Raw genomic sequence first — 18,700 nt, 5'->3', positions numbered from 1 at the left:
GAGCCGAGTCTGCGAGGGACTCGTCGTATATTACCGTCACAACGAGCGGCTGCCTTCAGCAGCACTTCCTGTTAAACTGGCCGCCGCCACGGCTCCAGTCCAATAGAATGATGCAGGCGGGAGAGAAAAACAGCGTCCAAACTGTTTTATGTGCTGCTTTAAACGCTCGCTGAGGACTTCATCCTCACTCCCTCATTCTCTGCTCTGTCCCCAGGCCTCCACGCTCAACATCGCAGCCATTTACTCTGTTTCGATCCCCAGCTTATGGCCAATTATTAGGACGGCTATAGGATGCAAAGCGCAGAGTCAGCGAGAAATACAGTGCAAACACTCATTTAGCATGCCATCACATGGAGGGAGAGGAGGGATGGAGCTTCCCCCAATAGGATGGAAATGATAGTGATGGTGGGACCGCGTTCTTTACAATGCAGCTGGAGAGGAGGAGATCGTACCAAAATTGTGCAGCTAGCAAAATGCAAATGAATAATACTCTACTATGCAGGTAACCAATACCACAATATGAAAAAGGAATTTGGGGATTTTCTATTCTTTCCTTGGGTGGTTACGTAAAGTAAAAGAGGTTTTAAATTATGAAGTGTAAGGCTTGGGGAATGAGGGATGTTGAGAAACAAAGTTTGGGAGCGGTAAAGTTCCTTTCACTGCAGAACCAAACAGGGAAGCGGAGAGACAGCAGATGATGTCATCGCACTGTGATGCAACGGTCCAGGGACAGAGACGTAAAACCTTCCTGGCAAATCGGTGATTCACGAGAACGGGTTATGCAAATCGATTAAAATAGAAGGATAATGTATGAGTTCATGCGTTAATATTCCATTTGAGACGAACTGTCGGTGGAGATAAAAGTTAAAAACAGCAGATTCAATTCATTTTTACAAAGAGACAACCCGACACAACGCCCAGCGCTTTGTGGAGACATTTCTAAACCCTCAGAGATGGATGAGGCGTGGGACACTGAGATCTGGTGTGCTCAGAGCTGTCCACTGTGACACATGGTGGGGCCGGGGCCATTGAACCGGCCACACCAAGCACAGCTAAACCAAGGCCGCTTCACGTGGACGGAAATAATCCTGAGTTAACATTGTCTCCTGTAGTGCAGAGGATGTCAACATTAAGTCATTCTACATGCCAGTGCATGTCAAATCCATTCAGCTCTTATATAGCAGACATATTCAATATCAGATACAGTCCTGGTCAACTTCTCCACATACAGGGTTCATAAACATCTTGACCAATGGATTTCCATGACTTTAAACCAAATTTCCATGAATTTTAAATTTGGTTTAAAGTCATAGAAATCCATGGTTTTTCCATGACTTTAAACCAAATGTCAATGACTTTAGACCAAATTTCAATGACTTTAAACCAAATTTCCATGAGCAAACATTTAGTGAAATCTGGGTGTAAACAGTAAAAAGTGAGTAAATGTAGTATTTAAACTAACAGTGAGAACACAAAGCATACAGTAAACCTTAAATGACACAAATGAATGAGACAATAGTTTGATTAAAAGAATAAACATTTATATAGATGCCTGTATGTATGCCTGCTTATATTAAGCATATTAATTATTTCAAACTCAGCGTAAATGAACGTCATGAACACATGAATATAACACATTTACATGACTTTTACTAAACCTTTGGGATTATATTTTTTAAAAGGACTTTTCCAGGCCTGGAAATAAGCGTAAGAACCCTGCACATACAGCATTTGTTTCATGATATCCTACTGAAAGTTACTCCTCATTTCTTGAGCGTTTTCCTACAAAAGCCACCAACACTTGTCCACGTTCTCCCGGCTGGAAGACGGCCGTCTCTTTGACCCATCCTCCACCGGAGTGGAGCGAAGCAGTCAGAGTGTAAAGGCTCCCTGAGGACCACCCTCGCTGTAAAGCCTACTGAACACATAACCGCCAGTCCGTGCTTTATAACCGTCTGCCTGGATGCTAGAAAGCAGGCGCCGACTGAACCGAACTAGGCTATCTGTTAATTTTGCATGAAGCCATTGTGTATCGCATGCATAATTCTCGGGGTAAATATTCTCGCTGAATTACAACTGCAGCTTTCTGCTCAGCGTGAGCGGGAAGAGAGGCAGCGATGATCCATGAGGCGACTGCAGGGCGTGTCTCACATTTTACATTCCATGTGAGAATAAATATACCTCCACGATCACACTATGAATGCAAACGGTTTACTCGTCTCTTCCCCGAAGTGAAGTAAATTGAAGAGACGAGGAGCAGATGTAAGGTGTGGTTTGACCCCAGCCACAGCGGCTATTTATGGCCGGTCTTTACCTCTCCGTGTCGGAGGCAGTGTGTTCTGCTGCGCTGCCCTCGTATTAAAGCCCCAGCCATTAAACAGCACTCGGCCAAAACATTAGCAGCCGCCCAGGAATTAATTGAATATAAGCTTGTTCTGCCCATGCTGTGATGTGTGCACGGACACGGACACACACACACACACACACACACACACACAGATACAGTATATGTGACTGCAGGCATACTACGGAAAGCCAACAGGGTCAAAACTCACTTCTCTTCCTCTGCAGCATTCAAGGATGCTTCAACAACTTCTCGTCCAACATTTCACACCAGGTGTGTCAGGTGTGCTGACACGGCAGATTGTCACACTCAGAAATCAACTTAAAGACTACAAAGTTATTGCCATTGGAATGAAAAAAATAAAGAGATTTAAATGTTATTTCACAAAATGCTTTCTGCTCAAAATGACCACTTCTCCATCTCACTAGAACTCAGATGTGAACACATTACCAAGCCTGGAACGCTCCGGATGGGAACGTCATATGTTATAACAATGAAAGCACGCAGGTAATTACAGTAGAACCGCATCCCGTCATGTATACGATATCGGACTGCAGGCCTAGGTACAAAATGCACGGCCCGCCACTGCTAGAACAGCCTGCATCCAACCCATGGTGTGTGATGTAATTATATTGATTACATCAATACTATGTTAGATAAAGTTACGCGAAATTATAGAAACATATTGTAAAATATCATAGAACACAGAGCAGGATATGCAACCTTTTCGATTTTACAATTTACAACGTATGTATTTCTTTCTAATGCGCAGCGATTCATCTCTTTGTCTCGAACGCATTGCACAACAGAATATGAAAAAAGAGCCTCGTATGGTAATAATGTGAGGGCGCAGTGGCAGCCAGAGGAATACCGGCTCAGACGTCTTGTGTTTTATTGTGGCACCTCCTCGTCATCGGAACATTAGAACTCGTTCTTTAGAAGTCTGGGGCTGAAAGATTTGTAGATTTTTCTGAAACCAGTCAGAACCATGTTGGCAGAGTGTTAACACATTAATATTGTATTAAACTGCTGCATATTTACAAAGAAAGTAGCTAAAAGCTAAACAGAACATTTTAATTCATAATGGTAAATGTTTATGATATTAGTTATAACAAGGTACATCTACACCAGTACATTGTATGTTTCTTTCTCTCACTTGACTTCCCTTTCGAGAAAATTCTTGACTTTTATTCTGTTGCATTTGGATCATCCATCAAGCTTCTTTCATATCTTTTATATTCTTGTACTTGTTTTTGTTCATGCAGATTCCTGAAGGCTGCTGGTCTGCTGGTGCTGTGTTATCTCACGTCCCTCGTGAGGAGTCGGATGAGGCAAACCATCCCTTTTCCACACTTAAAGACGGCGAATAATTCCCCAAATAGCACTTTTGTAATTACGCTTAGTACACAGACTGGGAACATTGTCCCGGTGTATCTGTAGCAGATTATCTAACCCAGAGATAATGGACATTTTATCAAACTAATCATAAACTCACTTCATTACTTGAGGGAGGCCATCTGTGGTTGAAATGATGACTCATCCGCATTGAAACAAAGAAGTCGGGTATGCCTGTAGTTCTTTTTTTAATGTGGGTTTGTTTTCTTTGTGGACGTGTTCTACGGTTCTCCATCCTCTCCCAGATTTAGGGACAACGTCCAATTTCACTTAATCGGTCTCAAAAAAATGATATTTAATTGCCGCAAATAATTTGCCATTGTTGAGCGCCTGAGTCTGCAATATTAGTGGCTGGCCGAGTAATTAAACACTCCTCAATGCCAGTAGGTGGCGCAATAATGACCTAGCATATTTGCTGTATTATGCTACAATGTGACATTTTGTAACTTTTTGGGTTGTTGGTGTGCTCCAAAAAGGTTGAGAACCACTGGTCTAGACCATGACCTCTGACATGTGGAGGGGTCAAGAGGACAGACGTCCACCACCACAATCACATTATTATATTCCATAACTGCATCATGTATGCACATGCACACGCTACATAATATATAACTACCGTTTCTCCGGCGGCGCCTGGGCAGCCCGTCTTGTTTGTTAGCCGCTGCAGCCGGAGTGAGCGGAGCTCCACCCTGATTAACAATCAAGGCAGAGCTGCTTATTTGCACGCTTCTGTTTGATTCATGATCCACAGGCTGTGAGTCAGTGCAGGGTCACAAAGTCTTCTCATGAGTTATGAGAGTATTTAGTGGGTACTAGAGAGCCATTAGCGCTGGCTAATCACCACAGGTGTGTGTATGAGTCTGCCCTGTGGGTGAGGTTAATTGCAAGTAGGAAGGACTCGGATTCCGGCAGGGGTCCCAATGAGTGGAGGGGAGGTGAAGGGAAGGAGTAGACAAGGGGTCAGAGGTCAGATACCTGCTCAGGGCAACTTCTACTGGAACTCATTTTCAGAATCAGGGTCAGGGGGAGCGAGCGCACACACACACACACACACACACACACACACACACACGCATAGAGCTCATTATCTTAGTTTGTGTTTTTTATCTGGAAAATGGTCCAAAATGTTTCGAGGAAAAGGTATAAAATCAATATGATGACTATGAATAAATATAATTTAGAAGAGTGAACTGTATTTATCTGTCCGTGATAAGAGTAACAAGCAAACCAGAGAATGAAATGGAGGCTGGAGCCACCGGCACCCGATCAACGACGCTCACAATCTATGTTGTACGATGGCGTTCTGTGGTGCATTGTGGGGGTAGCAGTCATCCTGCGTGTGACCAGCACTTTGCGGAGAGGGAGAGAGCCATTATGCAGCGTCTTCCCCTCAGGGATGGGTCAACCGAGGGTCATGGATGCGACCAGCCTTTCTGTCACGTGGTAGCCCTCTGAGGATGTCTTCCCCGTGACGGTAACTCTCTCCAGACTCATGCTGCGTTCACGCAAAATTATTCACGCGAGTACATTACATGTAAAGTCAATGCAAAGACGCAAAGCACCACTTTTTCGCCTACCGCTGAGTTGCGAAAGCCAGTCAGACTTGAGATGTTCCGCCCGTCATCACTGCCGTCCCGCCGTTAACGGTAACTGTTTTTACGGAGATAAGCCACGGGAAAGCCGCGCCCCCTTTCTGCCGCGAATTCACCACATAAAGTCGAGCGAGTAAACTCAGCGTCAGGCTCGGGGTTGAAGAGGGGCTGGAGTTCTCCTCGCAGCCTTTTCCTGTTACCAGTCTGCCTGCAGTCCACGTTGGACTCACGGATGTTTCACCCGTGCCCTACCACACACACCCTGTACTTTCTCCTCAACTCCTTGGGGATTCCAGGTCTCTTCCTTGCCTTCATTGCTGTAAACAATAGCTCTGTGGATGCAATATTGTTGCGTGAGGATGGTATTGCCTCACAGTTTAAGTGTCTCCAGTCACTACGGCAAAGAACAGGGTGAATACTCTCCTAACTTACTAAAGTTACTGAAGTATTGCGATATCAAACATTGCGGCATATTGCAATTAATAAAAAAAGATAAGTAAGATAAAGTTTTAATTTAGTTCATCTCTTCAGTCCATTTCCAATATAGCCAATTAACTAAAATATTTAATATCATCATCAACTAATTCCTTTTAATTTGTTAATGTCATCTATAGTGGTGATTTGCATAAAAACACACAATTTGAATTATTTGGAAAGATTTGATTTATATTGCTGAAAAGAAATTTGCATTTGTAATTTTCATTACGCATTACAAGCTGCTTAGAGCTATTGTTAGGGATTTAAAGAGGTCATAATTCCCTCTCAAATATCTAGGAATCTGTAATCATCTACAGGAATCAGGAGCCCCTGGATATCATAGCTTTGATAAAGTTTTATGGTTATGAAACTAATCACAACATTCCTAATTGCAATATTAATAGTTTATATAATAAAAGGTTGATAGCTGGTGTTCTTGTATCGATTCAATATTGCCACGCAATATATCGCGTTACTATGCTGTATTGATTTCCCCCCGCCCTTCACCATAACTATACTACTCTATTATACTACCTCAACCACATCATTAATCTGTGTGTTTCAGTTATGATTGGCGAATAATATAATAATATACTACGTGGCTGGTGTTATTCACTGAAGTATCAATGGTTGTGCTGTATCTCACATTTCTGTGGGCATATTATGTATAAGGAGAAAATGCAGGTTTTTGTGGAACAAAAGCATCTGAAAGGCTGTGCAGCTTGACATAAAAAGCTTCAGTCAGACAAGATTCAGAAAGCAACCTCTAAAATATTCACTTGACCTGCTTTGTTGGCTCTCCTCCTCCCCGAGGCACGCCGCATCCTTTAACTCTCTTTCTTTTGCTTTATCACCTCTTTCTTCACTCCTGACCTGTTTTGGAGCTCACGGTTAACAGAGGCCTCTTCCACATCACCTCTACCGGCTACTTACCTCCACATGCGGCCCCAGAGTGGAGTTTGGATCAAAGTAAATCCAGGGATGAAAAGAGTGCTTTCTTTTTCATTTGAGGTTATAGGATGTTTTAAGTTCAAATATAATTAAAAGTCAACATATACACTTGTCGAACAGCATTATACTGCAGAGCACTCAAGTCAAAACCAGCAACAACTTCCATCTCTACAGATGGCACTTTGCAGCCGGTGTGCACAAGTGATTATCAATTATGAATATAATGTCGCCCTCCTCTGTATAACCTCACTAGGATTATCCGGAATATATGCAAAACTCATACAATTGAATAGAAATGTACGACAATAAATAAAAAACAGCGACGGACACCACTGAGGATGCAACAAGCAATATTAGGCTTCATAAATGAAACAACCTGCCACCTCTTATAGAACCAACAGCAGAATAAAACATCACCGACACTGGGATTCATAATTTAACAATATAATATCCAATGCTGCTGCAGCCAAAACACACATAGAAATAGCTTAGTTTTCAAACATGCATATACATATAGATATATGTGATTATATTGTGGTGGCGATCATTGTCTATCTAAATATTAATAATGAAGTATGCCTCATCAGGCAGTTGACGTGTTCACTTTTGATTGACTCGGTTTTAGAGCCAGCATTAAGCGGCAATTTGAGAAACCTTTTCCCACACTTCCGCATTGGTTTCTTTTTCGGCACCGGGGGTTTTGATCTAGGCCTTACTTCTACTTCACGACCTTTTTCTGCCATAACAACTATGCTGTGTTCATGTAGCATTCCAGCAGCTGATAGTTCTGTCCCATCCCAAAATCCAATGCAGCTTAACATTGCTCAGTGTTGGAGTCTGTATTTTTTACCGATTTTTCTTACTGAATATTCATGTGCATAAAGGCTTTGCTGACCATGGCTTTGATTATTAATGCGCTCCCTAAAAACAGCTGCATGAGGAGTGAGTTTATCTCTGCGCTGTAGATATTTGACCTTTGCTCCCTCTCTCTTCCTCTGTCCCTGTCCTACCTCCAGTTCCCAAAGGTGAGTATTTATCATTATCCTTACACCACCATTGTGACAGCAGGTGAGATTTATAATATGTTTTGTCTTTTCCCTTTCTCTTGTCTTTCTCTTCCCTCTCTACATTTCATTTTCCTGGTCAGTGGACCATGTGTCTACCCTCTGGGGGTAAAACCACCAAAAGCCACTTTAGCGGGTCAGTGCGGGAGAGTCGCAGAGACAAAAACACCAACACCTGTCCATTTCAATCTCTGTCTCACTCAACGTTATCCGACACTGCCGCGCTGTGAGGGAAGGCTGAGCATTTTGTGATATATGCCCTGAGGATCAGGAGCAAGTCTGAGTCAAGCAGTTTACCAGAGCATCTAATGAAACAAAAACAGAAACACACACACAGCAAGAACCAACTGTGTGTACTGCTGTTCTGTGCTCAAACACTCTGGGCCAGACATTGGGTTGACTCCACTTTGAAAGCTGTTTTTTTGTGCAGCTCTGCAGGATCAATTGGTGGGTCTGCATTGCTCAATGACACCTTGACAAATTGTTGAAGAGCACACAGTATTATGACTATTTAAACTCACCTGTTGCATCATCTACTTGAGAGCCCCTCTGTCCTCATACAGGGAGGTGGGCTGGATATTCTTTGAGGTGGTATCTGGTCGTAGCCCCACACGTCCCATTTCTAATTGGTGCAGTGTAAAGTCACTAATTAGCCCTCCTTTTGGTAAAGTCTGCCATAAAACTTTGCCAAGCTGCTAATATTTGAGAAAAACAATAAACAGTAGACTCTTTAGAACGCCTGACTATAAAAGCCCCATGATCCCAACACACCGACAGTATGACATGGCCGGATGAACCCCTCACTCTCCAAGTCCTCGTACTCCCATGAATCGATGCCAGAGCCACTGATGTGACATAGTAAAAAAAAACTGCACAGCCTGGCCTTACAAGAGCATATACGTTCATTGTACATGTTTATAATGCAATTCAACCATAAATATTAACATAAACCATGAATATGACTCAAGAGGACTCAAAAGTGACTTGAGCAAACTCCCCAAGTTATGGAAATATACATTTTCATATCCCTAGCTTGATGCCACACATAATTGGCACACCTTTCTTGAAAGCTTACGACCTACGGAATCCATCATTTGCGCCAAAATCACTGTCAGACAAAGCCTCAGCAAGATATCAACCACATTGCATTTTTTTCCAGGCAAAAAACTGAAATATGACTTACTTACAGATGAAACGATTGGTATGTATTGATGCATATGCTTGAGCAGAGCCCCTCTGTTGTGGAACCAGAGGCGAAAGTTAGGATATTTTTGCTTTCAGCGGACCTAAACCTACGGTTCACGAAATCTGCACTAAATTAATTACAAAAAATATTGAACTTCACTTAATCAAAGTCAAATCCCTTGTGAGCAAGATATCAACCACATTCCAGCCAAAACACTGAAATCTGACTTACTTATGGATGAAACGATACTTGCTTGGTGTGTTTTGGTGCATCTGCTTGAGCAGAGTACCTCTGTTGTGGAACCAGAGGCGTTCAAGGTCCAGGAAAAAAGTTAGAGCATTTTTGCTCTCAGCGGACCTAAACCTACGGTTCACGAAATGTGCACAAAATTAATTCCTAAAAGTATTTAACTTCACTTAATCGAAGTCAAACTTTACAGAGATACTGTTAACACATAGTGCTATTTTATAGTAGAAATGAAAGTGATGATATGCATCATTAAAAAGAGAAAATACTTCCTGGAATATTTTATTTTTTCAGAAATTATTATTTATTTATTTTCTTTCCTGTGTTATATCACCAACCAATAAACCAGTAACGCATATACTTTTATATGAACCTCTTAACTGGTCTCATACGTGTTTTGTGTATATTATACCTTTTGAAACTATTCAAATAGCCCTTGTGGTGGAGTAGATATTCTGTATTTAGTATGCAAAACCATTCGGAATTTTTGAGAAAAATGTCTTGGGCTTAACTGGGGTTAGTTTTGGCTTCTTTTGAAGGTTATGTAACCACTGTTCCTACGGTGGAAAGTGTACATACATTGTATCAGATTAGCTGGTGTGGATAGTTGCTCAGACTTTGTGAATAGTTGCATCAGCAGCCGAATTTAAAACATTCATTCTGAGGAGAAGCTGCTGTGCATCCTCTCAATGCTAGTTAGCTAGCTAGCATTAGTAGATCCTAGACCTGTAAGATTAGTTAACTTTAAAGCTAGCCTGAGATCATGGACCCATATTTCATTATTGTATCATTGGAAATGTTTACCTTTTTAGCTGTTCTAGAAAATGCTTTTTCATTTCTTCTAGTTAGCAGTTAGCTAGCTGTAAAGAGTAAAAATATTTAACTCACAGTAGGTCAAAGGCTACCGGCAGAAACTGGCAACTGTACAAGTGACTCAATCCATGTCGTGGCATTGTGAATCAGTCAACATAGCTTGAATGTCAATTTGACAACTTTGAACGTTGCGTTTGTTTTGTTGACTCACTTGCATGACATACTCTTCAGTAATGATGGGATCTTATAAGAACGCTCTTAAAAACGCTTATGAATTTCAATTTATGCAAAATGAAAAATATTGTATTTCCTCACTTGGGATCGTTTTACTAGTTCAATCTGACCATTGGGCCAATGTGTGTGTGTGTGTAATAACAGAATTTCCCCCAAGAGAAATTAATAAAGTAAACCTTTTTCTTCTCCAGTGCAGTGACATAATATCAAACGTAGGGTGCCCCCCCCCCCCCCGTCCGCGCCCCCACCGTATGCCCACAGACCAGCCCCACTCTCCCCCATATTATTATGAGCTTTATTTTCATTGGTTGCTGGATTACATTTCACCCAGATACAACAGATACGTTTTTCTGATTGTCTATTCGTGTAGCCCATTTCTTTTTTTTGATTGGCTGATGAGTGGCACCTCACGGCAAGACCTCCAGGGGATTCGGGGGAGACGTGCTTGATTCCTCCATGGTGAGGGCAGCGCGACCAGGTCATGTTTGTGCGCTGCGGCACATTAAATAGCCTAGAGTTTTTTTCAGCGTGAGAAATACGATGTGTGGCGGGAGGGCGTGACTTAAGACCGAAATGCGTGACAGTCACGCTCAATGCGTGACACTTGAGAGCCCTGCAAACGTAATGGGGTTGGCACTCAAACCACACAAAGAAGGAGAAAAAGCATGTCAAGCTGAATGAAAACAGTTTTTTTTGCCTGAAGACTATGACTATGATTCATTTGGCAACTCCAACTTATGTTTAGTGATCTCAAATCACATTTTTTTCAGATTTTGCTGCATAAGTAATAATAATATACCAACACTAATACAATAAATGCACATGGCTTGAACGATACGGATAAAGTCTCAGCTTCTCGCTGCAGATTTCCTCCCATAGATGTCTCTACTTTGCAAGGGCTTTGGTTCAAATATCACGTTTCAGGCGGTGGATTTCTGTCTGTGTTCATTTTGGCTTTTTTTTTTTGCAGCAACAACCTCAGAAAAGACGTTTTTAATGCCTGGTGCAGATATTTGTGTAATTTAACGACCCAGTGTGTGAACATTGAAAGTCTCCAGCTAAGTTAACATCCACTAATTGCATTATGCTGTTGATTTCGATGTGGAAATTCCAAGCCACAAAGCTAATTATTTCTCGTGCATCCATTGTGGTTTGAAAGGTCTTGATATGCATTGCGAGCAAGAAAGGTAGAAAGACCATTAACCAAAGCAATGAGACCGAATGGCCGTGCATACACAACAAGTCCTGCCTCAGTGAACACCCTACCATGCAGATGACACAAGGATTACAAGGATTTTAGTGAACCAGTCGCATTCTTTTTTGTAGGTGACCTCTCCTCCTTTTCAAAATGACTAAAACCTGTGCACTAACTTTGCCTCTAAGCCATGTGAGGCCTCGCCTCCCCTCCCCGCAGTCTCTTGCAGCGTGACTGACTGACTGGCTGACAGAAAAAGTGCTGATTACAGGTTATCTTCTCCAGTGAGGGTGATTAGTGGAGGTGCAGAGCAGCCCACAAGCTCGGCTTGTCAGGGACCCTCTGAGGAGGATCAAGGGGGGCTACAGAGCTCCACCACCAGCCCAACACTCTCCATCTACCCTCGGGCACAAAGTGGATCAACCGCCCATCACCCCTCCATCTCCTCAAAAAGTGCCATGCTGAGAGGTTAGACAGGGGCAGCGAGCGAGAGAGGTACTTTTTCAGCTGCTATTGATTGAAACAATGGTTAGTCGTGCTTTTTAGGGCCAAACCAGACATTTCCCAGCAAAGCTTCTCATTTGCCAAAAATGCTGATCGCTTATTCGTTTAAAGAAATTGCCAAAAGTCCTCTTGTAGTTTCTTCCCTCGGGTCATGTCACAGAAATCCAAATTATCGATTGAAACCTTCCAGTATATGCTGTCATGCACACTGAACTCTACTCTTTCAAAATAAATTAAATCACCATCACAGAGGACCATGTTCAATGGGTTTTTAATGAACTCAAAGGGTATTTCTTACAATGTGTACTATAATAGTAGGTGAAACAAATGAAGTTGTAAAGGTAACATGGCCGTCTTTCACACCTGTGGCACTCCTGGACAGTATTTTGTCCCTCAGGGCTCACTGTAGCCAGAACAACTCATCGCACTATGCTGATGACATTCTGTTCTACTTGCAGGACGCTTTGCTGAAAGCTGTGCTCTCCTGCTGATGAAACCAGATTCTGCGTCATTCATTATGAACTCACGATCATCAAGACCCGTTGCACACAATAAAGGTGGTGTCACAATACAGCAATGCTGCGATAACCCAGTGAATTGCAAGAGAATCCTACGAAAAACATCACCATATCAAAAATAGCTCTAAAAAGAAGAAGAGGAAAAAGCAGTAATTAAGTGTTAAATTACAAGAAAGCAGCCTGAATAGCAGCAGCTCCAGTGACAGCAGTACCAGCGAGCCAGAGGATTGGTATTGATAAATATATGACAGGCTAGATTATTAATGCCCGCTAGAAATAATGGTTTGAGAGCACCGTCTGTACAGAGGCAAACCTCTTTTGTGTTGATAAAACAAGCGGTGGGCCACGTCGGTTTATAGATGCTATTTGAGAGGGATTCAAATCAAATATTTGAAGGGAAATGTGTGTTCCCTGCATGGCTCTGTAATGCAATACAGCCACTATACCTTTATACTAATGACACAAACCAGCCAGACGAAGCCACGGAGGCTGGATTTGGAATCCGAAAGTCAGCTTCATGTGTTCATTATTCCAAATAACTACACCACTCTGCCATGTTTTTTTTTTCACTGGAGTAAGGAGTGGAAACCCTGATTTTTTTTACTCCCTAAAATAATGAATTTGCTATGAAAAATCAATAAATGTATTTCATAAATATGACCCTTCTCCGAACAAATGATACGACCCAGAAAACATTAACATTAACACCATGTCTGACCATCAGGCTAAACTAGGGTATATTGTTATTAATAATACTTTACTTTCTATTTTTGCTACACTTTCCACATGCACAACAAGTAATAATACAATAGATGTATAAATCACATAAACAGAGGACTCAATAAGATTAGAAACTTATGGATGAAAAGGGGCCAAAAGGCTTGCTTCAGTGAACATTTCATTTATGACAAAACCCTGAAAAAAAGGTCAACTGGCAATAAGTATGACTGTTGGCTGTTGCATTAAAAATTGCCTACTAAGGGACTGCTACATATTTAATCAGTATGCACTAAATTACACTAAAATATTATGTTTTTCCTGCATCACATGACTCAATCTCAACGTAACTACTGTGAGCTCCTGCATTCTCACTCTGTTTGCAACTTCACAAATCATTTTTTTAATGGTTAATTATTTTAACTGTATGCCTCGCAGCCAGCCATGGGACAGTCTGAAGACTGCAATGCATGTTGGGGCCGTTTAGTAAGTCCATTAAGCTCCCTCCTCAAGTTCTTGATAATCTAGTATACATGCATTTCTTACATAATCATAATCCATGCACACACTACATTACTAAAAACTAAATTTTATGTCATACTAGTAGAAATACTACTGTGCAATTTGAACAGACAATACGTTTACCCAATAGACCCGAGCTTGAATCATAGCTTAATCAATTTAACCAATTTGATAATAAATACTATTATTGGACTAACACTATTACCATGTTTCCATTAAAAGCATTAAAAAAACTAGTGATAGTGATAATGACGCTGATGATGATGATGATGATGGAGATTACTACAGTTTTTTTATCCAAAGAGCGGCTACAAAGTGATCCTCCAGATGATAAGACACTGGAGATGAGCACTGGGGTACGAGGGAGTGAGGACAGACGGCTGAAATGAGAGGAGGGATGCCGCTCTGCAGAGATTGACAGTGTCCTTTCAAACAACAGAGAGAGTCATAAAAGCAGCTTGCCTGCCTCTAAAAGCATGAGTGTCGTTAAATCAATAATTCATTTACTTTAATGAGATAAGTACTCGCAAAACTAATTGCACACCGCCCCATTTAGCCAAGCCAGTCAGGGCCTTAATGCAAAAGATCTCATTGCTATTGTAGCTGCAGGACAGAAAGAGAATGAAAAGGGAGACGGATGAATGGAGATGGAGAGATTGAGGAAGTAACAAAAGAAAAAGAGGAGAGGGGGGAAGAGAAATCAAGCTGCAGAAAAACCAAAAGCTTGGGAGAGAAAGTTGAATGAGAAAAGGAGGAGATGGAGGGAAACATATATCTATATGCAAAAGGAAGCAGTATACAGAAACTAACTTCTGGGCATTTTTTATTTCTCCTCCCCAGTTCACTTACGACTCACGCCTACTTTGTTTTGAATAATTCCCATTTGAACTGGAGTTGTTCAGATACGGATACCAGTATCGTAAAGGCCTCCGATAGCCTAAATTGCTGGCTCGGGTCTCAGCGCCAATGCGCTATCACGTTACCGTATCATTCATCCGCTCACTTATGCTTCCCAGGAACAGCAACAACAACAACAGCACGTGTCACTCGCTACCCGATTCTCACATCTCCTGATCGGTGCTCTGAACAGAGATGTGAAAGACGAAAGTTTGCTTCCATCATCAAAAATCACCACCGCGACCAAAATCAATGAAGGAAGACGTGAACACGTGATGCATGCTGCCTCTTCCTCGTCTCTGTTGGGAGGTCGACATGCGCAGTGCTGATTGGGTGGTATCACTGCTATGAGATGGGTACCTGTTATGGGATTATTCACAAGTTCAAGGATCACAAATGATATTGAGGCGATGAGGTGCTGGACCCTCTTTATCAGAGGTGATGGCAAACTGGTAGTAGACTGTTAACTGCAATGATGGTGTTCAGCACCAGCTTTTGTAGGCATTCAATGATCATTGAGGGGCCCGCAACTGACCGATAGTGATTCCTAGGGGCGGGATTTCTTTGGCACCGGTACGTTAGTGGATGTTTTCCAGAGGGTGGGAATTGTTGAGGTCCTGTAATATATATAGAACAGTGAGTGGAGAATAGGGGCGAGCCTCATGGCACAGGTCTACAGCAGTCTTGCTGGGGTAATGCAGGGGTCCCGGGGCCTTGCTTGATTTGCAGCAGCTCCTGGACGACTAGTTCCTGGATGGGTAAAGCTCTCAGCAGCAGTAAAGGGTGTCAACACGGGTGTAGAATGTGTTACGGTCAAATTAGCCAGTATCTGTGTATCTGAGTTCATAGGGTGATTTAATGAGGTCCAAAAAGGTCCTAGAGTTCATGTGTGTCAACTACTGAGGGCAGCAAAGACACCTTGAACAGTCAGAACTACGATGGGACAATGACAACAGATGAAATGTTTCAGCGTCCACACAAACTGTAATACGACAGCTTCCTTCTCCAAATGTAATCATCAGCCGTTGTCTTCTGCATTATGCATTATGTTTGCATCCTCAAGTTGCTTCCTGTGAATCCCTTTTGTGTGGACACACAATTTAACTTTAAGAAGTGTCTGACTTTCATGTAGGAGATATGTATTGTCATGCACTATGTTCATGTAACTTTCATTCTGACATAGTTATTTCAACCCAAACCACAAGGTTTCCTCAACCTAACCAAGTTGTTTTGTGGCTAAACTTAACTAAGCTGTTTCAGTGCGTCAACGTGACAAAGTTGTTTCCTATAAAGATGGAAATTTACTTTGAAAATGCTGGACATGTGTTGGAGAGAAAAAATGGGGAGTGACTTTTTGTACGATATCATATGAACGTATGGTAGAACGTAATATCAGAAATGTTGTAACTGAATACAATAAAAGAAATGTTCATTTCTGTCGAAATTGTTGTAAAATCACACCTACAGTTATGTAAATATTCCAGTTAACTTAACCTGCATGTGTTTGCACTGCGGGAGGAAACCTAGCCAGATATTAAGAGAACGAGATATTAATAATTGCCATGTGGTTGAGAGGAAACAGCTCAACCATGACGTCCAACAGAGGCAAACAGAGTGTAAATACATTTTCATGGCCATTGCTGGAAGAATCTGGCAATATAAATCAAATTGACATAGATCAAAATCAGGATTTGATTAATAACAAATAGCATATCAATCTTAAGGGTTATGACTTTAATGTTGTTGAGAAATCTATGGATTTCCTCTCATCAGCAATAAGATGAAGAAGCTTAAGTAATTTGAAGTGCCACACATAAACGTAACCTGGAGGTTGAGACCTAATTGCAGAATAATCTCTTCCATAAACAGTGTCTGTGTAGTGGGTGAAGCTCTGCAGCCAGACAGCCAGTCACCTTCAAATCTCCCTCTGCATACTCCAAACTCACCGTCCTCACCATATCTAATTACACAAACATTGCTTTGTTTGATGAAATCACAAGGAATTATCCCCTGTGGTGTCTTAGCGGGGTTTAAAAATCACCTTTCTATTTCTGATATTGAGCACGGATTGTGCAGCGATCAGTCTTCACAGAGATCCTCATCTCATAGCTCATCCCATGTGTCAATGGGCCTGTAATGGATCGCGAGGCTCTGTGGCAAGGCGCTGACGGGGAGGAATCTGAATACACACCTTCTGTGCTGCCGCTGTCCAGGCCTGCGAGGGACTCGGATTATTTCCTGCATGTCAAGAACGTCTCGGCCACATGAGACAATCCATGAAGCCCATGTGATCCCGCGGGATATTTAGCATATTCCTTTTGTATTGATTTGAGTACTTTTGCACAAGAGGTCGGCTGGGTGACTGATAGTCATCACGCTCCAAAAATCCAGACGTTATAAAACTGCTTCTCAGGGTGATGACACCTGCTAAATATGCAAAATATGGATATGATTATGCATTTTGGTAACATACAGACATCCGAATGTAAGGTCGCCAGACACACCGCAATGGCTCCTACGAATGGAGCCATTGCTCCTACGAATGGAGGCCCAACAAAGCTCTGATTGGGGGTTCAAGTTACCTCGCATGGCGGCTAGATTCTGGCAATATCACAAGATCATAATCCATATCCATTGAGTCAGGCTTCAGTGATGCTATTGTGTACGAATCACAGTGGTTTGGACCCATCAGCGTCCTGTAAAGAGCCACTGGCAGCTAAGGCCTTGGCTTGTGTTGAGACTCCTAAAGAGGTTAGCATAGCGGCTGCAGGAGCATCAGTTCTATTTCTTCATTGAAAGAAGAGCAAAGAATGAGCACAGGCCTTTCTGGAAAATAGGTTTTTGAAAGTCTTCCAACTCTTCGGCAAGAGTTTGATTGAAAGATCGGTCATCCAATCACCTGTGCTTCTTCGAAAGCAAGTTAGCCTCTCAGCACATCTTCTGGAAACGTCTCGGTCATCTATTGCACAGTGGAATGTCAAGTGATGAGAATCAAATTGCAACGCACTAAAACCCATTCATCTCTACCAAACTATGGGAACCGCTGCTGTTGCGTTCATGACAAATGTCATCGTGAGCGCTGGCGAGGTCCAGCAGCGAGAGCGGCAGAAGACGGATCCACGCTCTGTGATCTCCCAGTGCTTCTCGTCCGGGTCCAGCGGCCCCTCCCCCTTCGCCATGTCAATAGAAAGTGCATTTCTTCTGGAAGGCTTCGACAGCCAAACCTCAGCGCTGATCAATAGCACCGCGATCCTGGGCCTGCAGCTGAGCAAATCAGAACCTCGTGTGTCTGCTTAGGGATCCAGCTGTCCACCAAAGCGTCTTCCATCACAGCGGACGGAGGGATGGCCTGTCACCACGGAGAAGGAGTGATACATGATGCCCACAGACGGGGGCAGAGATACTGAGCGAGGGATGATGGGGATGGATTGATAAAAGAGAGGGCTGTTGTCTCTATCGAGAGGTGAGTGATGACTCTGTGGGTGTGTGTGTGCAGCTATGTCCCTGTCTGTCCTCACGTGTCTAACACAGGGCGCAGGTGTGTTTGTCTGCCTGTTTTGCATTTTTCTGTTTCGATATTTGCTCAGCTGATTGATTGATACGGCGCGATGATTGATGCCGAGCTTTAAAATGATGAAATCTCTGATAATGACTGCGGCTTTCACCGAGGTGTCGCGCAGCTGCAGCCGCAGCCGTGACACATGCTTCCTGATCCCTTCAGCGAAAGCAAAGGCTATACGCTGTTGATTCACCATGTTGCAGGGTGTGTGTGTGTGTGGGTGTGTTTGTTGTGCGTTGAGGTGGTGGGAAGGCGGGCAGGTCACGGATGATTTAAAGGTGCAGAGATTGGAGAGTTCAACCCAGGGCCAGACTTACTGGCGTGACTATCAATCAAGAGAGGGAGAGGGAGTCGGTGAAACGGGACGTAGATAGAGAACTAGAATCAGAGACAGACTAACAGAGAGGAGGGGTGAAGAAGTGAATGATCGTTCTGCTTTGATACAACAACAAAAATGTATGATTTACTAGCTGGATATTTCTGAGG

The 18,700-nt window shown here is 42.6% G+C and overlaps 1 protein-coding gene across 1 annotated transcript in view; it reads right to left on the bottom strand.

The window, feature by feature from the left end:
* The window catches only part of rbfox3a (RNA binding fox-1 homolog 3a), a gene marked incomplete at its 3' end in the record, with an annotated part of 258,770 nt that overhangs the window by 201,278 nt on the left and 38,792 nt on the right, over positions 1 to 18,700 (bottom strand). The window lies entirely within an intron of this gene.

Source organism: Taurulus bubalis (assembly GCF_910589615.1).
Source record: "Taurulus bubalis genome assembly, chromosome: 2".
NCBI classification, from domain to species: Eukaryota; Metazoa; Chordata; class Actinopteri; order Perciformes; family Cottidae; genus Taurulus; species Taurulus bubalis.
Note: the sequence above shows the minus strand (reverse complement) of the source record. Positions and strands in the feature narration are given on the sequence as shown.